This window comes from Bombus flavifrons, chromosome 3 (genome assembly GCF_040668555.2).
Source record: "Bombus flavifrons isolate JBK064 chromosome 3, iyBomFlav1_principal, whole genome shotgun sequence".
NCBI lineage: Eukaryota > Metazoa > Arthropoda > Insecta > Hymenoptera > Apidae > Bombus > Bombus flavifrons.
This window is the reverse complement of record NC_138444.1, coordinates 15,090,369-15,117,393: the sequence shown is the minus strand read 5'-3', so window position 1 is coordinate 15,117,393 and position 27,025 is coordinate 15,090,369. Positions and strand designations below refer to the sequence as shown.

General features: G+C 36.1%; 1 protein-coding gene across 9 annotated transcripts in view; it reads right to left on the bottom strand.

Moving 5' to 3' along the window:
- Mp (collagen XV/XVIII-type protein multiplexin) overlaps window positions 1-27,025 on the bottom strand; it is a 353,266-nt gene that overhangs the window by 173,490 nt on the left and 152,751 nt on the right. The window contains exon 1 of one of the 9 annotated variants that reach the window (XM_069109140.1): window positions 24,092-24,798. The exons of the other annotated variants lie outside the window; for them this stretch is intronic. The gene's annotated coding sequence lies outside the window, so the exon portion shown is untranslated. Of the gene's footprint in view, window positions 1-24,091; window positions 24,799-27,025 lie in introns of those variants that run through there. 9 annotated transcript variants of the gene reach the window in all.

Here is a 27,025-nt window from a genome sequence, read left to right as displayed (position 1 = left end):
GTGTGATCATGTGTGTCTATTCTAACGAGGGCTACTTGCAAATTATTTGTTAGATCTGATATTTTAATGCTAGAACTATCGTTTAATGTGTACACGTAAATTATTAAATACACAGAATTATGCGTGGTGAATCATGCAACTGGGACGGGTTGTAATGTAGCTGCGATTTCGTTGAAGATAGATGAAAATCGTTGAGGATGAAAATTGAATGGCATGATAAGATTTATGTTCGTAGGTTTTCACTTTTGTTTGGTATGCAACGACGCATTGGCAAAGTGCAATTACGTTCCTGTTTTAAATGGAACTCTATAATTGTTTATTAATCGTTCGATCCACTTTTTAATTCTCTAGAAAAACAGAGTTAAGGTACTTGGATCGCAAACGCTTAGCTTAAAGGATATTTCAAGTGTAATTTTGTAAAACTTTGCACACAAGAAAAACACTAAATTTGATTTAATCTTCGCTATTATTGTTTTAATTTCGATTATCTATCATTCTCTTAATACATAAAAAAGTATAACTAGCAATAAATAAGTATACAAATTAATCGTTGGCTCAGATACTTGTTACTTCTTCATTACTATAAAAGATCTTACTTCTTTACGCTATGGTCGGAGTTGGTGGTAGAATGGAACTCCCACAACCGATATTTCGTGGGTTGTAAGTTATGGGGACGGAAAGGCGATCGTTATCGCATTTCCTATTAGCGAAGAAAAATTCGCCAGTTTGGAACGGGGAAACTTTGGCCTTCCCCAGGAATTACTAAGACTAGTTTTTGATCTATATTTTGCTGCAGTATCTAGATAAAGCGATTTGAAGGAAAGAAGGCGGTAACATTTATTTTCAGGCGAAAATTTCGACAATATTTTAAAATAATATTCTGCAATTGTTTTAGAAAATTCACAAAGCAAATAGATAAGCGTATCATATTTTCAAACTGTTTAGTATTCGCTAGATATCGTTTCATAATGACGATAATATTCACTTGTATGTATGAAATTTCTGAGATTGTTTCCCTAAAAATTAATAATAGTCGAATTGTAACGATCTTCTTCTACGTATAGAAAAGTGTCTTTCACCCTGTTCACGAATATGTGTTGAAACATCTCAACTTAATATGAGTAAAATATGAAAATCTATATTTTAACGCGTTACCTTGTGGTAATTAATAAGCGGCAATTATTAGAGATTATTACATCGTTCGCGCGTAGATACGACGCTTTGATAGCGACTTAAATGTTATTTCCATTAAACCACAATTAACCATCAGGTACATGGTATCAGATATTAATAGCGCTAGAGAAATTTAGCAATTTACTATAAGCGCTAAGCGTTTAATAATAAAGGCATATCTTCAACTCGGAGCTTTCCAAGGGCGCGTTTTAATAATGCGGCCAACCCTCGGTTAAAAATTAAATTGGAGGGGCCTATTAGATCAGTATCTGATTTAACAACGCGTTGTTTATTACTAATTACCGCGTTGCGCTTCGAAAATATAAAGGAGAACGAGCAACGGAACTCATGAATGCGTAAACGAGTTAAACTACAGGTTTAATTAATTCGCCGGTACAGGCGTTAGCAAAATAATACAACGTCAGAGAAAAACGTTACACAACGACGCGACGATAAACGAAAAATAAGTTTTAATGGCCGCGATGAAGAGGGAAAAACGCGAGCGGGCGAAAGTTTTTTTTTTTTATGAAGTTGAAAAAAAGTAATTTCGGGTAATTTCATCGATCTCTTAAATTTTTAAGAAATGAACTTTCAATCGTTTGAATATGTCAAAGTATTAATTGTCAAAGTAATTGTAAGGCATTAAAGTTATTAAAAAATAACAAGGAGAAAGAATTTTCTAAATTCGACGTTGATGGATTAATTATCAAATTACTGGGGTGAAATTAAGATTATCGGGATAACATAACATTGTCGAGAAAAATACAGCTGAAAGAATACCATAGAATTTTATATCTTCTAATTTACGTAGCATTTCACCTAACATTTCGTTGAGAGATCGTAATCGTTTCAATTGCTTACAGTAAATTTCCGAACACTTCAATTTTCTTCGTTTGAAGCAGTTCACAATTCGTTTATGACGCGTAAAAGATTCCGTCGATATAAAAGAGGTAACATTCGCCTCGATCGTTGCCAAAAGACTCGAAATTTCGTCTGACTCCTCTTTTTTATCCTCCTCTCGTCTTTCCAGCCTTTCAGGAGAGAAGTCAATGCTACAGTGTAACACCGCGGAAATTGAAAAGTTCGAACGAGCTCGATCTAGTCATGTCATCGAAAAAGCATCGAGATCGGGAAAAGCTTTTTCCATCGTTATCTTTCGTGTCTATGACCGTCGATACATCTCGAGCCCCGTAAAAAGATTCCAGCTCAAAAAACTTCCTTTTATTTTTTTCGTAAACCAATTTTTTTATCGTAGATTTTAATCATAAAATAGAAATTAGTAGATTAGAAAATTAGGTTATTATCAAATTTACCTAATTAGATTTTTATATATCCATGTACATATGTAGCTCTGCTCATTTTATTTTATTTTACTTTATTTTAAACAAACTTTAATTCTTTCGCTTTATTATTTCACTGTAACCACATACAAACAAGATACATCTGCTCTTTCGGAAGCCAATTTGGTCAACTCCACTTTTGTTAAATATCTCAATTTGATTATCTAAATATATAATTGGTATTTAACTTGACATAAAACAAATTGCGTATTTCTGTAAATTTATTTAACGTAAAAAGACGGTGTAAGTAATCATAAATTTCCAAGTAAATTTTACAATTATTTTTCTCTGTTCCTCAATTTATTAAAATTCCGGATTGATTTTAAATATTACTATTGTAACAAATAGTCATGCCTCGCTTACAAAATTGTAAAAAGTTTCACATAATACATATAATAATATTTTATATTCGGAAAAATTTTCTATGGTAAGTGTACATATGCTGGCTGTACTGTATGCGAACGATTCAATAATAACGAACGCAATTGCCAGCGCGTTTAAACCACGCCGTGATCCACGCTCGCTTACCTCTCATCGCGTTCGTTTGGTCGGAGGTAGTTGGGACCACGAGTTCAACCCATTTTTATCCTTTGGCTACATTGCTACCTCTCGTCAAATATAAATTTCGCTCGAGATTTCATTTCGAACGTAGCTGCTTTTCTCTCTAACTTATTTCTTTAACGATGAGGAATAATCTCTCTTACGGCGAGGCAATGCCCCTGAGACTCATAGCCGGGCAGGTCATAGGTCAACACGCGCAACGCATTGAATCGCGTTACAGTTCGGCAAATTGCGAAATTTTTTCTCTCGGCTGCCTGTAATTTGTAACAATTAACGTGAGAATGGTGTTTATTGCAGTGTGTGGAAAAAACACGTAACATAATCGAACCGGAGAGAAAGAAATAAGAAGAGAAATTTGTTTTCAGGAAATTGAGGAAGAAACGTTTTTCAATTTCTCAATGTGAAACGCTCGATGGACGTCTGCAGTTTTATCGTGAAGCATTCCAAATGTTTATGGCAAAAATATACGAGAACGTACAGAAACGCAAAAGTATCTAAAATATCAGAAATATCGCGTATATCCCTTCGACTTGTAACTCTTTATCTGTGTTTGCAAGAGTATGAATTTGAATAAAAACCGCAGTTGAAGCGTATCAATTTTGAAATATCTGATAAGATTGATCGCAAAAGTGAATTATTTATTCAGATGGACGAGTAAGAATTACTCGATAAAATTTGTATCCTCTGCTAATAAAATCCTGTTTCGATATCTCACCTCTAACGGGATCAGGAATTTCCAATCTCGTAGCAACGAAACGAAATTTTTGCACGAATTTCAAATTCGTGTTCAGCGATATCAGACGTTTTATGCATACTCTTTGTAAATACCAACGTTCGTTTATATTTCTTGTAGCCAAAATCACGCAACCACGACTTTTCGTAGGCGTGTACAGGGATTCAAAGTTTAAACCGAGCAAAATACCGCGTTTGAGTGCTCCATCTGCGGAACCGCAACGCGGTGTGGTTATTTGCGGCGAAATTGCCGGAAAATCGTGGCCCCGTTGTAACGGAAAGTGAAAGTGAAAGTGAAACAGAGAGGAGGAGAGAACAGAGGACGAATGATTAACAGCAATGCGATTTAATTTAATACCGAACTGATAACAAACATAATAGCGTTAAGTTGAACCAATAAAACGTAAATAATTTCATAAACGAGTAACAAAAGGTCAAAGTTTGAAGTTAAGTCAATGCCGTACACTCGTTTAACGATTCTTTGCCATTGACGGTGATCTGCCCATTTTTCTCAAAAAAAGTTCTTCAGAATCTCGATTCTCAATCTCGATTCGACGCATGGAAAGTGAATCATTATATCGTTGGAATTGATCGACGAGTCGATTTTTAAAACCGGAAACTTGGAGTATCTTTAAGAAAGCGTACTCCTTTAAATTGTTTGTTTGTAAATGTTTCCTTTAAATTGTAGATTTTCAAACTTTTATGATTCTCCCAGTTATAGTTTGCAAATAAAATGAACAAATTCTGTAGCGACGTTATCATTATAAAACACGGTACATCGCCTCTCATTGAACAACCGTTCGAGCAATTTATTTCCGTCCTCGCGAGTAATAGCATCTGTTACTGTTTCGCGTAAAAATAAAACGCGATCGTTCGAAGAATCAAAGGAACACGTATAAAAGTTAAAAGTCGTTGGAAAAACAGCGAATTGGCACTCGTCCTAATTGATAACTCCCGGTGAACCGTTATATCTTGCAACTTAAACGAGGTTACGCTCTAGTTACAACTTCGCCGAGCCAACGACTGCGAGTCGCTGTTCTCGCTATAATGCACTTTTCGACATGAATGCATTCAGCATACCGTGTACTATGACTACGAGGCAGCTCAACATGCGACAACATGCGGTTCTAAGCGCTTCGACATCGCGGTTCTATACATAACGCATGATTTCGTTGAGAACTTCGTCGCGACACCATCCCAATCGAATTATTTCCATCGTTTCGCTTAGCAATGTCGCCCGATACGAGATAATTTCCCTTTACCGCTGATAACGATATTTCTATGTTTTCTAATTTTTAGTCTGGTCTTTTCAAATTTATTATACGTACCAGCGATTATTATTTAATGTTTTGCGTTTGACGCATGAGCCGAATTCCGTTGAACAACGCAACAACCAACTCAATGTCTATTACTAAAGGGTCTATCTCTGCTAGTTTGCAAAGGTGATATTTTTCAGATTGTTGTAATGTAAACAGGTGCAATGCAAAATGCGTGATTTTTAAATTCATGATTTAGGCCATTTTTACTATCACCGGCACATATATATCGTTTTGTATGAAGAAAGAATGTCGTTTGAAAATTTTGAAAGGCGAGGAGTAAGTGTTATTAGTGAAATGGAAATCATTTGTAAAAATTAATCATTTCTCTTAATCTTTTTATTAATACTTTAACTCTTTGGCTGGGAGAAATTTTCATTTCAAACTAACAAACAAACTTCTCTTCGATATCAGTAAATTATTGACACCTTGTGGACCGTTTTACATGTATGAAAGAACCATTCATACTGAAATACGAAAATCAATTTAATCATTGAGGAAACTATATGCACAAAATCACGTGCGAATTGTCCCGATTAAATCTCATAATAAAATATTCCAAGGAAACTGTGTGATTAAAATTTCAGTTTACAAAAAAAAAAAAAAAAGAAAAGAAAAAAGAAGAAGAAAGAAACACGTATCGTGTGCAAGAACCTAACACCTAGCTCCACAATCGCGATCATTAAATCCGCCCTATACCGGTAACGTGTTAAGTTGGCTCTCGGTCGTTTCCACGCGAGCGAAACCAGAGAACGCGGAAAATTGTCAAGAATTACGAGAATCCTAGCCTGTGGCGAGGCAGACGAAACAAAGTGCAATCGAATAAAGAAAGAAAGAATGCGAGTTAACTAGTGAGCGAATAAATTCCGCATAGTCGAATGCCACCGATAAACAACGATTCAGAGGCGGCGCGTTTCTACGAGGCCTGGGAAACGTTTATTCCCCTGAAACAGGCTGGTAGAATAGTGGTCGCTTTCAGCGCGACTTCTGTACGCGTGGAATTCCTCGCGATATTCAATTACAATCCTCTTAACAATGATTTCCCATTCAGGGCCATCTCGCGCGCCATCGAGCGTAAACGAGCCGGCTGTCACGGCGCGCGATAACTCGATTTTACGACGTAGCAGTACGCGGCACGGTACGTGCGCAGACACGAGTAATTGAAAATCCATTCTGAAGTGTTCTCCCCTTCTCTCTTTCTCTTTCTCTCTTTCTCTTTGGAGTAGCGTCGTCGACGGTACATCAAAAAATTTATCATTCCGAGGCGAGACGCGAGGAAACACCAAGGGAGAACGAACGAACTCGGAGTGGCTTCGTTGAAAAAACGCCTGCCCTCGGTCGAGAGTGGCACGAGTCACGAGTGGAGCTTTGTATATGGCCGAGTACAGAAACTCACGTGTGCAGTAGTGTACACGCGCGCGTTCGCACTCTTCTTCTGCCCTGGGACCGCGTCTTCCGGATCGACAGCTGTCAATTCAGAGTGGCGCACCTCGCTCGTTAGCGTAGCGTGCGTATCGTAAAATCCTCGTTCAACGAGTTTCGCGTGAATTTGCAACCGGGAGCAGGTTCTTTTTTTTTCTTTTTTGAGAATGTGATGTTCGCGTGGGAATTTATTTATTTTCTTTTTTTTATGGGCGCGAGCGGGGAGGTGTGAGAGGTATGATGGGTTTTTGGGATACAGCGGATGTTGATTTGGTTGATTGATGCGTGTCCGGGGATTTTACATGCATGTTACATGCACGCGCTGCGGAATCGTTATTTATGTTGTAAAACTGTCACCGGGCTTTTTCCAAGGTTATTGCTTAGACTTGAAAGATTATCGACTCGAGTTCGTGTAGCTTAGTCGTTAATTGATATTGCGCAGTCGTAACTAGTCCGCAATAGTCAAGGATACTCACTTTGTGGATCGATGTATGTCAATAAATCGTACGTGGATGTTACGTGTTGTGTTGTGGCATCGTTGCTTGAGTTTTGCAACATTATTGGTCGAGTGTTTCAATTGAAGAAGTTTAATTAATAATTGGTAGATATTACATATATGTCACATGGACGCGCGTTAAAGTGTTACTTGTTTCGTAGAAAATTATTCATTGGATATTCATAATGTTCATGGAGTTTATGAAGGTTTACTATTAATTGAAATCCTTAGGTTTTCACTGATTCACGGCAAGTCGAACGTTCATATCTATTTTCTCCAAAAATATTTTATATTTTCATCGTAGCACAACGATCGAATAGAAGTAGTCGAACGCGTAACAAAAGTAAAATATGCTACAGAGCTTTCATCATGATGGGCTAAAGAATATGAGAAATATTATATTTATTTCGCGAATATCGAGCAACTGGCTGCGAAAATGATCGTTTCGTGCCGATAGGTGTTGGCAGAAATTCATTTTTTCGATACTGTCTATAAATAAGCTCATACCATGAACTGCTTCGTTTCATAATCGACGAAATTGGAAATGTATTCGGGTAATATCGAATCGTTGGATATCAATATCGTATTCACAATGACAAGTTTCATCGACAGCTAAAAAGACTATTGTAGCTGCAATGAAAAACTCGAGCGAAGTAAATTGTTTTTCGTTTTCGACGGTTGAACATTTTTCGAAAAAGCTTTCCCCCCAAATGGATTGATACGTTTTTCTGATATCGTACGAGTCCATATGAATTCATTACGATTGCACGGCTAGACATGAAAAAGGAAGATATTTATTATCAATTTATTCTCCTTCCTAAAATATGCCATTTAACCCCGGCAGATGTATATTTACGTCGTGTTAGGGAATCGTTTGATTCAACTGATGGAATTGCATGTTGAATAATGCAAAGTGGATGTTTCGGCCCTTCCCCAATCGACAGCTGACACATCGGAATAATAAATAAAGGATTATGTCATTTCACGTACCTGTACGCTATATCTCGTGTTATTTCAAATTTTGAAAGTATCGTTATCGCTCATTAATTTTACTGGTCCGAAATCCTCTATAAAATCTATCAATATCTCAAAACAATAAGTAAACAGCACTAAACCAAAGCTCTGCTAATTGTATACTCACCGAATTAAAACTGTGTATTAACGTACAATGAAAATAATAATAATTCATTCGATAATACACAATGCATCGATGATATGACCGATTAAAATTATACGTATTTTATTCGATTTTTTTCAATTATTTATTCGTTAATTATTTTTATTTCCATCTTTGTGAGTCAAACAGCGCGTAACATACAACGAAAATGTTCATTCGATAATACACAATGCATCAATAATATGACCGATTAAAATTATACGTATTTTATTCGATTTTTTTCAATTATTTCCTCGTTGATTATTTTTATTTCCATTTTTGTGAGTCAAACAGCGCGTTATGATGCAAATTACGATTGCGTTCCAGTCGATCGAAAAGAAACAAGATATCTATTGTTTGTTGTTTTTAGATGGACACCTGTCGATGCAGGGAACGCAGTTGTTAATTCAGGATGCTACACACAATGTACAAATCACACAACTTCGAATGCACTACAGAAATTCAGAATTCCCATTATTTTTCCCTTTCACATTTCCCGTTGTTGCATATGGACAGTTGGCTTGAAACTATTCCCGTTTTTTCGCACATTGTGCTAGATAAGAGCAAGTTAAAAATTGCTACTTGCGTATATGGCTAACTTTCGTGCTGGTCGTGTTTTAATAGTCTGACAACCTTCATCTATTCTGCAACTTGAATTACATCTATTCGTAACTCCTGTCTTGTACGAGTATGATTAATATGCCGAGGATATTATTACAAATTGTATTGCATATATTCAAGCAGAATTTTGTACTACTAGAAGATGAAAAGTGATTTGTGTAACAAGAAGTTTTATTTATATAGAATTCAGACGTTAAAGATTTATTGTCTGCCGAAGTGAATAACAACGACGAAAATTTGGATAATAAAATGAGTGGAAATGATGAAAAAGATGGATTACCTTTAGTTTTGTAAAATTATCGTGTTTTAAATTTCTTTTGTTCGTTACCGTAAGTAACGTACATTTTCTTTGTAATTCTTAAAGTACTCGAAGATCGAATATAATTTGATAGTTCGGTTTAAACGCATTATTATGGTTAGATATGCTTTGAAAAAAGGTAGAAGAGCAGGCTGGTGCTACGAGAACAAGAGAATTACATTTTAACAAGTTAAAATCAAATTCTAGACGGAGACTTCGCGAGTCCGTTGAATTTTCATTAATAGCTCAAACCTCATTGCGCTACTTTATAAACTAATAGCTAGTCAAGGTAATTACATTTTTATTCGATCGTTCGTCTGCCTCTTATGCTTTCCTTTTTTTTTTTTTTTTTTTGTAACCTTTTCTAGGGTGACATTTTTGAAAAATTTTTATCGTCGTCGACTTCATTTTCTTCACTACGCGAAATAAACTTGCATTTCAATTAACTACATTTTGTAGTTAAGTATTACGATCTACGTGAAGTATGTATAATTGCATAAAAGTTATGCTTAACTTCTAATTATTGAAACTTAATTAATAGTTAAGTTAATAGTCGATTCTTTACCTCAAAGCCCCAAATAAATTCTATGATTTTCCGAAACTGCTTGAATTTTATCAAAATTTACAAATTAATGAGAAAAAATAATACTTGCTACTTTCTTAAAAATTTTACCACAGCGATCTACGAATCAAATGTGATGAAAAACTACAGGGACTAACGTCATAACATTTTTACTTCTAAAATATCATTTTACATTGCGATGGTTATCTTCAAGATAACTTCATTCAGTAACAATATATCGCCGTTTACACATTTTCCATTTCTAGAAGTTTCACCTATAGATCCTTCTAGAGTATTTTCTTTTAGTTCATCAGTCAAAATTTGAAAACAGTATTGACAAGTTATTTAGTCTAGGCAATGAGAAGTCATAGACAATTAAATCAGGTGAAATTATTTTTTACTAATAATCGTCAAATCAGAAAGAAGCTGTGAGATATCGTATTTTAAAATCGTTACAGACCTATTTATTCGTAACTTCGTAATTAAATTTCAAAATTCTAGGAATAGAATATTCTACGTAAATTTACGAGATTTATCAAGAGACAGAAGGAAATTTCGCTCGATTCTACGATCTCGAACAATCTTTTCCCTCGCTTGCAGTGCAAACATTATTCCGAGAATTAATGGAAGCATTCTCGCCACAGATGCCAGCGTTTTACGAGTTTCTTCGATAAGCAGCGTTAGCTTGTTTTAACATATTCGCAGTTGGTAATTTTACCGAGATCCTAAAGCAGAAAATCCCAAGGTTCTGCTATTAAGAAAAAGAGAGAAGTCGAAGAAATTTGCATTGAAAATTTCGATGGACCGCGATGACTTCTATAAATTCATATACAGGGTGGTTGGTAACTGGTAGTACAGGAGAAAAGGGGGTGATTCTACGCGAAAAAGGAAGTCGAAAATATAGAATAAAAATTTTTCGTTTGAGGCTTTGTTTTCGAGAAAATCGACTTTGAATATTCGCTCGGTATGCGTGCACTTTATCACGTCTCGTTATAACGGATCTTACTGTAGATCGTTGTCTCGATGGAAAAATTAAAAAAAAAAAAAGAAAATTAAAAAAAAAATGTTATTCTATATTTTCGATTTCTTTTTTCGCGTAGAATCACCCCCCCTTCCGCTTGTACCACCAGTTACCAACCACCCTATATTTGCAAAATTCTATAAACCAGTAAAAGTATAAATATCGTAATAAGTAGTTCGCATCGTTTTTCCTCAACTTTCTACGCTTTTACGCATTTATGTTTATCTTAAATATATTTTAATACAATTGTATTTGTCAGAAATACGCGTTGTCTATTTATTATCATTAATTGAAATGAATAAAAGAAATTCTGTTTTCCTCAGAGCGGGAAAATATTTTCAAGTTACTTATGGTTTGTTAATAATCGAACGATATACGACTATGACAATCGTGTTTCATCGCGATGCTAATAAAACTTCAAATTGTGTAACAAGTATAATAAATAATCTCTGTATAATAAATACTTTTGCTAGTGTTTTTAATCGAGCCAATCCCTCCTCTTGGAAAGAAGCGATAAACCAGATGCAGATGAAAAAGAACTCGTGTAAAATGTGAAGTCAACGCATGTATCGAAACAATCGATTTTAATGTTACGCTGTTTCGGGCCCTGTACTCATTTCCTGTTACACGCTTTCATCCTTTCTGCTCGATTATTTCACGTTCGCCACACCGATGAATTTTTCCATGAAACCATTTTATGCACGATGCATGTCGGTCGATGGCAAAAAAATAATCAACCCTTAAAAAAGAATATTCCATAATACGAAATAAAACGAAAGTTCCCGATGATCAAAAAAGCAATCAAAAAGGATGAAACAAAAAAAAAAACAGAAAGAAAAATGGAGAAAATAAGTATCGTGATATTTAACCGTAAGAGGAATCAAAGGGTAAACTGAACGAACGTTGTTTTCTTCGGCTAATCGACTCAGTGTAACGATGTTTCACTCACGTTGAAAATTAATGGCTTTATCTTCCGCGTTGTTGCTTCGTTGTTTCGTTTTAATTGACGGGTCTTTGTACGTGTCAGCACTTTGACAAATCGATAGTTTACCAGGCTAAAACGAACGAAAAACAGAAACAGGCAAAGTGTGAGAAAAAGAGGACGAATCGTACGAAAAAAATTAGTGAAATATGCCGGTTCCTGGAATTAGTCGGAAACTGAGACGTCTCGATCTTTGTGTCCCTAATTGCTTAGGAAATAGACCAATTTCGTTAATGTTTGCGATGTAATCATTTTTACTTATTAAACGGAATTATTAAACGCGTGATTGTTTGGATAATCGAATTAGTGGTTCTGTGTACTTAATTCTACGGAAGAAAAGGAACGATTCATGTTAAGTTCGCGATATAATCGTGATTACTTGGTGATTATCATTAAACCTTTGTATGATAAATATTCAAATACTTTAACGAGCTACTACATATTTGCGAAGCTTTTAAACATATTCGTCCTTATTTTATTTTCTATTGATAATTTTATTATTAAAAGAATCACTGATGCGACAGAAAATAATGTTGATATTAACAAAACTTTGAAATAAGATAACCATATCACTATCCGGAATTTCACCAGCTTTGATCGAACGTTTCATCGAAGAACAATAAAGAAGAAAGAGGAAAAAAAGGAGAAGCGGTCGCACCCGAGTATCCAACCTTTAATAGTTAACTATATAGATATTATACTACTATACTACTGTAGATATTATCCATAAATTCCGGTGAATTCTGGCATGTCGTGCATTCCGGAGAAATTGTTCGGCCGCTCTGTCACCTGCTCCCCGTTCCGTATTATTATATTTCAGGTAATAAAAAAATTTTTCTAATTTCTTCCAGACCGGAAGATTTATGGATTCCGATAACGTCGTATCTGAGCGTCGCTTTCACTTTTCGCGGCCATTAAAAACGAGTCTCGCGACCCTTTCCTCTCCAACACGGGATAAAAACCGTCTAATAAAAAGAAGAAGAAAAAGGAGGAAGAAGAAGAAGTAGTAGTAGAATGAAGAGAAGAAAGGGCAAACGACAAACAGAGGGAGTCGGCGAGGGTGGGTCGAAGAAGAAAGAAGTTTCAACGGGTACAAAGGTTCCTCCGCCTTTTTCTTGATATGTAGTGTGAAATATTAAAGGCTCTATTACATGGTATCCGCGAAAAGAAGGCGACGAACCGAGAACAGAGCCTGGGTACTTCGCGAAATTCAATGATCCCGCTTCTGGAACCACGCTAAGAACATTTCGGCTTTGACATTAAAGAGAAATCGTTCTTGTAAGCGAAATTCTCGAACACGACAGCTGTCGCTGCAGGCTGACGTCGTCTTCCGGTCGTAAATTCGGCGCTCACTGTACATTCAAGCACGAGGGACGCGTTTAGAAAGCATTACGTTAAGCGACAGATGACAATGTCGCGTGACGTCAGATAAAATGTATTTAAACAGTCGCAAGCCCCGGATTATGCGAATTGACAAGGTCGATGAATCATCGATGAACGCGTAAAAGTGTCGCGTAGATATTTTTTGTATGTTGCGTTCTTTGTCGCGCAGCTTCCAATTTGTTCGTCGTTTCTCTGTTAATAGGTCAACGACGATGAACGCCAATTAGCGTCCTATGAGAAATACAGTGGCTAGAAAAAGTATCTCCGCGTCGTTTTATTTATTATATCGTTTACATACTACATAATTAATTACGTTCAAGTATATTCAATTTTCCGTCATTTTCAGTAATATTTTCAGTACTACGTTACTCTAGTAGCTTTTATGACTGTTTGTAAACATAGAAAACAAGACGAAATTTCTGTCATTTTTAATAATATTTTCAGTGCTACGTTACTCTAGCTGCTTTTATGACTGTTTGTAAACATAGAAAACAGGACGAATTATGATATAACGTCATTTTAAGAGGAATTAACGGGTTTCTTAATTATTTTTGAAATGACCAAACAACTATTTAGCGCTATCACTCAAACACGTCTTACTACGATTTATTTTTTTAACGTTCTACTGTCTTCAATAATGCTAGCGTGTGATCAGATGTAAGTGTAGGATATTGATGATTATTTTGAATCGATGACGAGACCATTTTGTAGTTATTAAAGCGACCAATTAAAGCTTGAGAGAAACTAATATCTCTATATGTATTTCCAATTATATTTCACTCAGAAATAACAACAATCTTTATTTTTCTAGAGCAATTTTACAGAACCATCCCCGGAAACTTTCCTGAAATATAATTAACCACACTGTTAGCGTTCCAGGTAAAACGCAGAAATACAGTGCTGTAACATTACGCAACGACAAGGGGAAATTTATTCAATTGCCTTTCTGCTTGCGATAAACGAGCCCGGTTTTAAATTCGCGTCTTATTCCTAGGCTAATGTTGTCGCGATTCATTTATTAATCAACGTTTCCATTAAGCGTTGCTCAGGAAAAAACAATTAACCTCGAGGATTGAAAGAGGGAAAAAGGGAGAAATAATTAAAGCCAACAAGATAAAATTGCATCGAGCATAACAAGGAGGAAATCGCTGAAGCTTTACGTATTCTTTCTTTTTCCACCGCTCTACGATTTTCGTCGAAATAAAAAGGCAAAGCTTCTACATGCCACTCGTTCCGCACGATATTCGACGCGCTCGTAGAACGCGGAAAATTACAAAATATAACGGAATTATCAGACAATGGAAGATGAGAAAAGGAAGGAGAACACACTTGCTTCTTTTCGACGTGCTGCATACACCGAATGGTATTTGCATTTCCTTTTTATCAGAATTTTTCTAGCACCCTGCCCTTTCTTCCACCGGTATCTCCGGATACGGACATTGTTGATTCTAGAGAGTTTTAGAAACTTTTGCGCGAAGTGGTAACAAACCAAGGGGCGAATGAAGTGGTAAGAAAAGTTGCAGCATTGCGAAAAATCGCGGAGGAGGTGTATGTATAAGTAAAGAAATTACAGTGAAAGCACATCCTGTAAGCCAAGTGTAAAAATAACAAAATGAGAGCAGTTTGAATACTGGTGCATAATACATTGCAGAACATAAATTTACGTACAATTTGGTGTTGAGAAATTTTTTATTCAAATTCTTGATTCAGTAATAAGATTTTTTTCGTTTACCAAGCTTTATTGAAAACGTGGCAAAAATTGCGACGTAAATACAAATATACGAACAATAATTTTGACAGTAGAGTTTTGAAACAATTGCGAAGGAACATCGTATTAATGGATAAAAGTATCGATAAGAGTAATTGAAGTTTGTTATTCAAACGATATTACGTAGCATTGTCACGTGTATTAAATGATACGATCTAAGCGGTTTGTTAAATTTTTTCACAGATCTCGCGTTTTCGTATGCATGATAGGCGAACACGTAATCAAGGCATATTTAAATACAGGATCGAACACGTACAGTGATAAAAACTTCTTTTCTCTCCTTTCAGAAAACGAAGCTACCTATAAAAAAAAAAGTGTTCTATACTATCAACTCGTGTTTGTACTAGAAATCACTTCGTATTTGCATTAATAAGCTGCTTCGTGAATTTTAAAAAGCAACGAATGTATCGTAAGTATAGTTTCACGTGCTGGAAACTATTCAATATAGAGGAATGATAAAGTTACTAATTTAAGTATAAGTTAATAAAATACATTTGCTCTGGAAAGTGCAAGTTCAACGGCTAGCAAAAGAAAAAAGAAGTTTGTCAAGGTATGCAAGATTATTTTTTATTGCAATTTAATGTTTGTACTTCCACGATTTGTTTTGAGAAAAGAAAATTCTTGGAATCAATTTATAAATGTAAAGAAAGAGTAAAGTCGCTAACCAAATAACGCTTCGTGAATCGACTTATTTTTCTATTTCGCATGGAACGTATCGAACAATCGATATTAATTCAGAGTAGATGTTTCACGCTGAATATTTGTATCTCTTGAAATATCAGAAATACTTCTCCTTTTTCATTCTTTCTCTAAGAATCATATTACAGTAGTCGGAATATAGAAAAATTGATAAGAGAAAGAATGCGGTATATAAACGTTTGTATCGTGAGTAAGAAGCAAATACGATGGTACTCGGTCTGTTCAATCGCTTGTAAGCGTATGCATGGAGGAGTTAAAAATATTTCTAGTGCCTGCAGATTAAAATGTTAAAAGTAAAAGGTTTCTAGAACACTTGAGAATGTTAAAATTTTCAAGAGATAGAGAGTATCTCAGCCTTCAACGGAATATTAAGTATTCAAACAATTATTGCTACTAGACTGCGGATGTTGGTGCATTTATGTGAAATTGAAAGCTGCAAAAGTACGCAGAATGCAGATAATACCCAAAAAACAGATAAAATATCCAAAATATAGTATTCAATATGTGACAGAACAAAACTACGCTTACGTTTCGCTTCTTTAATTGGGTTCGCGAAAACATGAATTTAGCTAGAGAAGCGATCGAGGAAACTTGAGTGTCATCCAAAGAGGCAACAGCTCCTCGTGAGTGAGAGGTTCCAGGAACACGTTCGCCGACAGAATATGGAGGATCGGAAACGAGGTTGTTCGATACACGAAACACGTGTGCACGGAAGTTCTCGTTTCGCGGTGGAAGTAAAGGGAAAACGAGAGGAACTCGCGTCCACGCGATCCGCGAAATAAGAAGCAACGAGGTACTCGACTGTGGACGCGGAATAACGAAATAAAAGATTTGGCGATACGTGAGCGTACGGATCAGAATATAGCCGTATATACATACGTACACCTTCTCGTTCACCGATCTTCCCTATTCTTTCACCGTCCTGACGTTTGGCATCTTCCTGGCAATAGTTTCGAATCGCCTGGCCACGATATTCTCGTTCTCCTTCGTGGGAGATTATTTTCTTCGGTTATCCGGTATAGACAGAAGAACTTAGCGAGGATAGGTTTTCCATATTTTCATGGGCGATTCCATAAATTTTTCATGAGCGATTGGGGAGTTGAAATGGTAAACGATGCGAGTACCAAAAAATAGGAAACGATTCCAACAGGGTAGGATGTAGATTCCATGAGGAATATACTGGAAAATGTAATAATAGTAAAATAATTGAGGTGCTTCCTGGAGAAAGAACCTATGATATAAAATAGTGGATTGAGCAAATTGTATTGAAAGTTTTGGTTTTAATTCGTTGATGGTAATTACATTTTTATATTTATAAAGCAATAAAAAGTTTCATAATAATTCGACTATTTGATTAGAAAATATATTTGATACCTTTATATTTATTATTGAAATTGGACTTTAAACTCAATTTTGTTCCACTTCTATCGATTTCAGATTTACGTAAAATCTATCTTTTTGCATTAGAGTCTAAATATTGTAAATATATATATATATATATATATATATATTATATATATATATATTATATATATATATATATATATATATATATATATATATAACAATATTTTTATACATACCGCTTCAATATATTAGTATATTATAAGTATATAAATTAGTATATATATATATATATATATATATATATATATATATATATATATATATAATATTACTTATATATTATATATATATATATATATATATAATATATAAGTAATATTATATATATATTTATTTATTATATATTATATAATATATATTATATATATATATATATAATATTACTTGCGAAAACAGCGCGTTGATTATGAACCTATGAAGACAAAATATTGGCGATGAGATCTGACTGATCCTTGTCGGTGGCGTAAATATTATTTTAATTCTGTTCGTCTTGAATAAATAAAACACTCGAATAAAAATGAATCCTTTAATAGAAGCAAAAGATTACCACCTACCTTGCGAAACTTTAACACAAACTCGCCAAGTATTTTATCCGACTTTGTCTTTGAGCCGCTTAGAACTCTTTAATCTTTAACTTCAAACTACGTTAAAAATACAAATATTCTCTACTATTCCAAATATATTACGCAACACAAGCATATCGACTAGACTATTACATCAAAATTCGATTTAAAATATATCCGAAACGTTTTACATCGTTTAAAAAAAAAAAAAATCTACAGTCGATTCGTAAAATATACGTATATTTTACTTCCTCCTAAAATATTATACATACGTACTTATGTTTACGTAACTTCTATTTAATCTCAGATTTATGGAAATTTTTCTATGTTCTGTCCAAATTTATATTTTTACGAGCAGAACTCTTTAGCTCTAACAACAAAGATTCTTTAAAAAATCGCAGGAAAAGCTCTGCTGAGATTTATGTTCCCGTATTAAATCAATATTTTTTATGTTTCCAACTACTCATCTTTTGATTTATTACTTTTCAATACTGTTAAAAGTATGATTTGTATCGTTCCTACCATCCTGTATCTTTGTCATGTTTTCGTAACACAAATAAAAACAGAGGTGTAAAAAAATATATTTTTAAATCACGGTAAACAAAACTTCAGTCGCCTATTAAAAGAATCCGATCTCTCTAAAAATGAAAATTCCCTGTTGACGCCTGTTTCATTCGATTTAGCTTGCTTTTAAACACTTCAAACGTTTTAATGTCGGGCCATTTTCCATATATCATCGATAGTGGAAACGGTTGCCGGAATTTTGTTCGAATCGATCTAGAACGCATACAGAGGATCGATTACTGCAAACATATCGAGTGTCGGTTATACGTATTCGTATTCCTACCAGTCAGCTTAATCGAGATATTAAACAAATTTTTAGCTTACCATAGTTTAATTACACCTGAAAGTCTATTATTCTAATTTAACGTTAATTGCGCCTGCGTCCTGTTTTAGCTTCGAGAAGAGTCACTCTGATAACGAACGAATTAAAAATGTTTCCATAGAAATGCACTTAGAAATTTGGTATAATAAAATGATACGTAAGAATTTCATCAGAAGAAATTTGCTGCCTTTCTACATTCTTTTACTTTGAAGATAAGTAATTTAGTATTAATTTAAAAAATTAAGAATAGAATATATACATAGAAGAAAATAAAATGTGAATTTTATTTAAATAAAAATTCTCTTGAAATTGTTTAATAGACAATACTCATATTATTTCAAAAACTACGTATACTATTAATGAGAATTGTAGATTCTATACAGTTCTACGAAGTATTCTCTCTGAAAAATATTTAACGATATTCGAAGAAATAAAGAATATCAATTATAATATTACAACAAATTTCCCCGTAAAATTCGTATGAATTATGTTTGTATTTCTAATTATGTTTCTCTTTCTAAACTCGATCCATTTTATCGTCTTCGCGATACCACAGACGAAACGACAAAATTGAGCGATCAATATAAAATATCGGTATGTGTTACAAGCTACTGTTTTAGAAAGTAAACCGGAACAAAGAAAAAATGTCTCGAATGTGATGCCTATTTTCTCTCTTTCGCATGAAACGCGAAATTATTTCACACGTTCCTCTGAATCGAATCTGAAAAATTCGAAACCCAAATCTGTAACATGTTCGACGTACGTAGATACGTATCTCCGAGTAACGTTTCCGATCGAGAACAAAATATAAAAGAAGCATTAGCCATTATTTTAGCATTTTCCTCCGAATAAAGTAAATAAAGCATAAAATCGAATGTTTTCGATAGCGCGACGTCTCTTCGACCATTCGGATACGTTTCGTTTGAATGGTCAAAGGCGTTCCTGTAATTTCCCTCGCAGAATAAACGGAACGATTTGATCGATGAGCTTGGCCCAGAGGAAGCAACAACATTCCATTCATCCTAAATATCTTCTTACACATAGGATCGACGGGGGTTGCAGGTTTTATCGAAGCAATTAAAATTCCTGCCAGACTCGGCACGCGCGTTCTCTCTCCCTTTGCAAACTCTTGCAGTTTCACCCCTCAAATAGCTACACTATTCTCTACCGGTACACAATGGTAATGCAACGATACCCGCTGTTATATTACGATTAACATTCTCTCTCTGTGTCTATTTAATCAAATTTCTAAGTGAACCCAACTTTACCAGACTATGGGCTTTGCTGGAAATGGCTCTACCGTGATTTGTTCTCAAATTTTTGCTTTCTAAAGGGTAGGAGTTGTTCTTTCTAGTATTTTTCCATAACAACGAATATTATACTAGTTATTTACTTTTGTCAATTTTTTCACTTTTATATTTCATTATTATCGTTTTTTTCTTTTTTCAATAGAAACGGTTTTATGGTTATTCGTTCGAAAATTTTTGCCTTCAAGGGGCAATATATTTTTTCCATTATTTCCTTGTAATTGTTTTTACTTGTTTACGTTTCCTTCTGGTCTTCGAACAATTAGTATAAAACATGCTCTGACGGAATTCTTCTTGTAACCTGATCGATCGACGAACAGAAGTGGCCTGTTCTCAATAAATCGCGCCAGTTGGAAAATTCCAATCGGTGTTACGAACATCGTACCGCTTTTCTCGATGCGGATATGTGGAACGATGCATAATAAAGCCTACAAGCTTATCAGTAGGGTACACCGAGCTGCCAATAAATAGCAAACAAATTCAATTAAGCGAACAATGAAAAACACTGTAAAACTATCCGATATTGGGGCACGTACGATGCACGTAGTACGTTTTGTACGTCGTTTTTATTTTTTCCAACGCTACGGGTTTTTATTGCGAGGAAAGAATTTTCGCCGGCTCGACGACGTGTTCAGCTCGAAATAAAGCTATTCAGGGTAAAGTGTGTCGTCGAGGACCGCAAAAGGTTAACCTTAAAGTAGTCACCTGACGTCGCACTGCTATCGCTATTTTCGCGCGCGAGCTCGCGCATACGCACACACACACACATACACGCATACGAAACACAAGCGTGTAGATGTTTTTCTATGTGTGTGTACACACGTTCTTCTTCAAAGAACGACGTAACAAGAACGGAGTACGTCACTTTCATTCTCGATTCCTGTGGAATGTAGTCCGCGAAACGAGAGGAAACCGCTTCGAAACAGCGAATGTAAACGCTCACTTCGTGATTTTCCATTGATTTCAGGGACACACGATTTACCAGCGAACTCGTTCAATATGATATTTTTCCTTTCTTTCGAAAATTTTAATTGGAAAATAATTCTTGTTTTAAATAGGTTGTTTTTTTTTAATATATAGAGAATAGTTTAATAAACAGATGTCCCAGATTTTTCCACGATACCATGGCAGCATGTTTTACGAATAAAAAGTTTTCCTTGTGAGTAAATAGAGTTTTTATTAGAAGTGAAGTTTTAGTAGAAAACATGAAGTAACAATGAACTAGTTTTCGGTTCGATAAAATGATTAATCGAATATTATTTTTTACGATAAACTCCATAAATTCGTAGAGAAATAGCAATTAAAAACGCTATTTTTTCAAATTTATCTTATCATTTGCGAGTATTCGCATACACGTGATATCTGTTTGTAATAAATAGATTTACGAGTATAAGATTTTTTTTTTTTTTTGAGAACTTATTCGTGTGAATAACGTAAAATTGGAACTACATAAAAAGTGGAGGTGATCGGTTTGGCTTCTAAGAGGTTGAGACGTCTGATAAATGCATAAAAATCAGGATACCAGCTGTCCTATAATTCTGCGAACATTAATTAAAAAATAATTTCCCGCTATTACCGTGCCACTTCCACGAAACCTTCTCATTCGTTAATAACGTAATAAACGATCCATAAAAAGCTTGACATCGATCTGGAACAATGGATTAGCCGAAGAAAGTTTCATCGAGTGACAAACGAGAAAGCATCCCTAAATTTCTATGGAGCCTTTCTTTTCGCGAACGAAAACGCGTCATCGTGCTAATTATTCCTCGAAGGGATATTTTGTGCGAGAGGCAAGGCTACTTCGATGGACCAATTACGAATTAGCTCGTTAATCCGATTCGAAAGAGCTTTAATGCCACCGGATTATTAGTTGGAAGCCGGGGCAATCGATGATTCGCGGCGACGTATCGAAAGCATCGCTACTTACGCGGTAGCCCTCGCTTCGAAACTTCCGACGAGTTCATTAACGTGAGTAGATAGCATCCAAATGCCGAGGCATAATTAGTCATTGAGAACAGATTGGCGGCCAAGCAGGGAAAATCCTGACGATCATGAGAGACTTCGACTATCGCTTACCGGAGACACCTCGTTTTCGTAATTAGCCACGTTCTAATGACGTACCTCTAATCATTGCACGTTCAGTTGCATCTATAGCTCATACGCTGAATGATCATCGACGTAGTTCTGTATCGTTGCTTTCGAGTTTCGTTTATTTAGTAGACACTGTTCAATCGGTTTGTTATCTTTTCAGGGTTTGGTTTACAACGGTGAATTGATTATTTATGTTTGACATTACTTTATTTGTCATTTTTTCTTGCCCTCTGTGAAGGTTTAAGATAAAAGACAGCGCTGTAGAATGGTTTCTATACTTTTCATTTTAATTATCGATTTCGAGGTCTTCATAAATCACGTTCGGTTTGCGCGTATAATTCACGACCGTTTAATCGTTTGACTGATAATTCGTACATTGGACGTATTATCTCGTAAAACATTCCATTCAAGGTTTGTTTTAATTACTTCAACGAAGTGGTAGTGACTAGTTACTTTTTAATACTGCTTAGTTAATATTCGAATAGAACGATATGAAAAAATAACAGGAATAAGTGACTATTTGTTTATAATATAATTTGTCTATCTCCTCCTTTTCTACGAAAAAGGGCAATTTCATTATTATCAGTGCAAGTTCCATGAAATTCTAAGTATGTTCTGTATCTGTACGAGGACACTGTTAACTACGTGGTAAGGTTCGATATTAGTCATTTGGTTTATGAGCTTCGCCACGTAATAAATTTTTATAGAGCAAATTTCCTTTCATACACGTTTTAAAAATATCTGCACTGCGAGTACGTATAGGATTAAAATTTATGAGCCATAAGGTCTTTTCTAAAGACGACATATCACTGAGGATTACATTTCACAAAACGAATGTAATACTTTGTTCACAAGCTTGAATAAATATTTATCATTGAAATGCGGATGTATGTACAAATTCATATTTTCATAAACACAATTAAAGAAATAAAATTTAAGCGACTTGTAACGACCGTTAAGCTCTGAATATTTTATACAGTTTACAATAATAACGTATAACTGAAATTTTTCATAATTTATTTATTACGAAACAAACTACCGTAATTAGTACTGTTCGATACAATAAACTGTCAAGATTTAACAACGCAATAAACTACCAGCAGTTTAAAAATTCCGTCCACTTTTAATTGGAACAATTAAAAGAAGAAAAGAGGAATCGAAGTCTGGAAGCCCTTAAACTGCGAATTATTGCCATTTGAAAGTTCCAGGCAACTCCACGAACATCCGACGATGTAACTTTGTATTTCGGGAAATACGTCACCCTTATCCAGAAGAAAGAGAGACCCTTAACGTTCGTAACTCGGTTCTTTATCACTTCTCGATACTTTCAAACCGAATTCCGTTCGAACACCTGTCACGTGCTTCGATTTCCGCCGCGAATCAATGTCTTTTCTCGTAATATTTCCGTCGATCGACCACTTTAAGCGGGAAACCAGGAGTGTTCCTCCTATTCTCTCGTATTCTCTTATTCACGCAACACACTTCTTCAAAAATTCCTACGAATTTCCAGATCGAAACGTCTGTAATTCCTTAAATCACATTTTACAAGCGAATCTCGCGAATCGAAAACTATTAATTTCGAGACTTTTGAATGGATTGGAATAACGTGGACGAATTCATCGTCGAACAAGGTTAGATTGCCGTTGGCGGAGATTTAAGCGGTAAACCGTGGAAAATTATACCTTGGTATGGCTAATCTGAGCTAAAACTCGACAACATTCAAATCGCTGGAAACTGTAATCTCGAGCAATAACAGTTTGGAATTTCTACAAGTCCTGCCCCCTTCCTACTGTGTTTCGCACAGTTTAATAACACTCGTGTCAATCCGGTTCCTTCGTTTCGCTTGCTACTCGACCTCCAATAACGTTACGAGTTTAACAAACAAAAAAGAAAGGACGCGAAGGAAATAGGAAGAAGCGAGTCTTCTACGTTTCGTTTAAACTTCTGTCCCACGTTCGACGAATCAAAAAGCACGGCAGAAAACCAGGAAGAAAGAGATACACGTATCGAAAGAGACGGAAAGGAGTCGTCGTTTTACTCCGTTTCTTTCTTCAATCTCCGGCCATCCTCTTTGTTTCTTTGGCTAACAGAATCACCATCCTTCACCGCATCCAACCACCGGAGACACACTAACGATAGAAGAGGATTCAACGAGCGCTAGCTCGATCGAGAGCAAAGAAAAAGAGCCTCGATCGCTCGGAAGTCCCAATCCACCGAGGCCATCAGCCTCGAATCCCCATCGAAGCGTTTCTCACGCGAGTTAACCCAACACCGTGTCACGTATCCGTGCATCGGTTTGTTACTTACACCTGCTGGTTTGTCGTCGATCCGCTTCGTATCCTCCGCGATCATCACCATCAGATTATCATCACATCCGTATTATCAGGTTCGATCGTGATGCGTAGCAAATAGGACACGCGACTGAACACGCAAACCTTGTCAGTGAGGATCACGAAAAGGATCCCAACGAGGATCACAATTTACTGCAGTCGGCACGTTAATAATAACGAGACGAGGTACCGCGAGGTTGCACGAAGAAAGGAATACGAGACTTCACGGGAACACGATTCGATTTCGATGCACGCGTTCGTTCCAAGGAACAGAGTGTGATCGCTGATCCCGTTATGTTTGACAGGGTTTTTTTCCTTCGCCTCCTGCGGGCGCAGCAGCGCGTTCGCGCGCGTATCAAACCGATCCGAATCCGCGGTCGAAATTGCCGCCGGCCTAGGTCAGCCGGTCGCGTCGGGACGCCTCTCATAAACAGAGAGGACCGGCATTCGAGCGCGCCCGCCGCGGCTCTCGCACGGATCGCTGCTCGTCGTCGTGGATCCTCCGCGTACGTGGCGGCCAGTGAGCCAGCGATCAAAGAGACGCGACCGAGCCACCGCGAGAGATAGATTCAATGGAGGCGCGTCGCGACGCGGCGCCGCGCGGCGGCAGGTGGCGCGGAGACGCCGAGAGGACTCGGGGGGCGGCGCGGGCTCCGACGCCGCTCGAACGAACGGACACACTGACGACGCCTCGAGTTTTCGCCTGGAGAACGATGCTGCCGCCTCGTGGCGCTCCTTCCAACGAAACTGAGCGCGGTTCCGCGACGTCCACCGAGAGTCTACCCCCACAGTCGCGTCCGCGACGCCGACGCCGAGTGGGGCGGCTGCGTCGCGACCCTCTCCAACTCCCTCCTGCTTCTCTGCCCCTCGATCCTTGGTCCAGACGGACGCTGCGTACCAGCAAATCCTCTCTTTGCCCTCTGGACACGATTCCACGAGACATTTTCAGCTATTGCACCTACTGCGATATGTGCAGACAGAAGGTTTGAGGGGCGATCGAATTTTTTGCGTGATTTTTGACAGGAAACGAGGAATCTATGGTTGATGTTCGGGTTGATATTCGGGCGGAGATGTGGGCTTTTTGAGGAAGATGGTTGGTTTTGAGAGGTAGATGGTGATGGTTGGTTTGGAATGCGATGTGTTTAGTGTATTCGTGGTACAGTGGTTTAACGAAATTGTGTTTGCTGATTGAGTGTGATTAAAGAGGTTGGCATTGATGACGAGTCGATCGATTCATTCAGTTTTTAAGTTGTAGTCTTGCTTGGAGCGCGATTTTGCCGAGTGTTTTAGTCGTCCGTTTCGTATCATTTCGTTCTTCTCCTCGCCATGTTTGTATATTCTTTTGTCGTCAGGAGTGTCCCAGGTGAATATTTTCACGATTATGGTTATTATATAAATATTAAAAATCTGACAGATTGTCAAACTTATATTAGCTGTTTCTTTAACTTTGTTAAAAATTTGTATAAATGTGATTATGAGAAATTAAGTTAAAAAGTGACTGACCGTCAAGTGCGTGCCAGTTGTTTTTCTAATTTTGTTAAGAAATATTGTATGAATATTTTTATATTTAAAAACTAATTAAGTATTTATATGTTCTCATAATGTGAATGTCCTACGTTATGTGCGAAAGAAACATTAATTTTTTTTCAATGGAATAAATTGCGATATAAGCTCTTAATTAAAAATCTTTGTTAATTTAAAAAGTTCATTATTCAAGATGTATATTCGACCTGATGCATGCAATAACAGATACGACAAAATAGAATTGGGGGTGGTTTGAACGAATACGTAGATACATGCAGAGACACAAGTAGAAGTGGATCGTTTATAGTCAGACGCACTATCATACTACAGGGATTTGTACATCGCTGTACTTTTTCATAGCTGCATCACGCATTTTGTGTTTTAAGTTGAAGTCATTCAAATTAATAGGTGTATTATAATTATGTGTAGCCGGAAGAAAACTTTTAAATCACGCTTCTATTATTTTTGATTGTGAAAGTACAAAATTTTCTTTTTTACTTCTTACTAACATCTTATTATGCAACAAACAAACATAGTAGGTACGTTTACTAAAACGTTTCTTTAAAAAAAGACAGATATTGTTAATTACATTTTTCTATTTATTTATTTTATGTTTTTTAATACTTCTTTGTATCAAATAATTTTTTTATCACTTTCGTTTTTAATTTAACATCACACGTTTATCACCGATATTTCAACGCTATTCATTTTATTTTATTCGTTTTATTATAATATTCATTAATTCGACCCGTTTAGCGTATTTGTAAGCTGTTTATTTCGTTAAAGTTTTTACTGTCCTACCTCTGACAACTGGTGCCTCCACTTGTTTCATGAGGCTGTCTCTAAATGCTTTTGGTTAATAAGTCCTAAACAACCGTAATTCTTTAGCTTTTTATATTTCAAGAAGAAAATGTTGCGCGTGATGTAGCACATTAGCTATGGCACTGACGTTGACACCAAGGTTAAATTGCGAGCAAACTCTGCCGCCTCTCATATATATTTAACCTCCCTCGTCTATCTTTTCCCTTCATTGCCACTCGGTTCTTTTCTGTCTGTAGTATAAACCACTCCCAGAATACACACAGACGTAAAACAATGACTCGTTAAAACTTCCACCCATTCCGTCAAATTTTCCTTGACATATAACAATACTAAGCACTTTATATTTCCCTTCCTTATTTCTTTCCCATCGCTATCAGCGATATAACTGATTCCATTATTACATTTGAAACATGTGTCATTGAGCAATATTTTTAGTCTAAAATTCGCGTAAATTCACATTTGTTTTATTTAACCCTTGATTATCATTACAACGTACAATCTAAACATCATGGTATACAAGTCACGTTTGTCCTTTGACCACGTAAACTTCAATGTGTAATTCAAT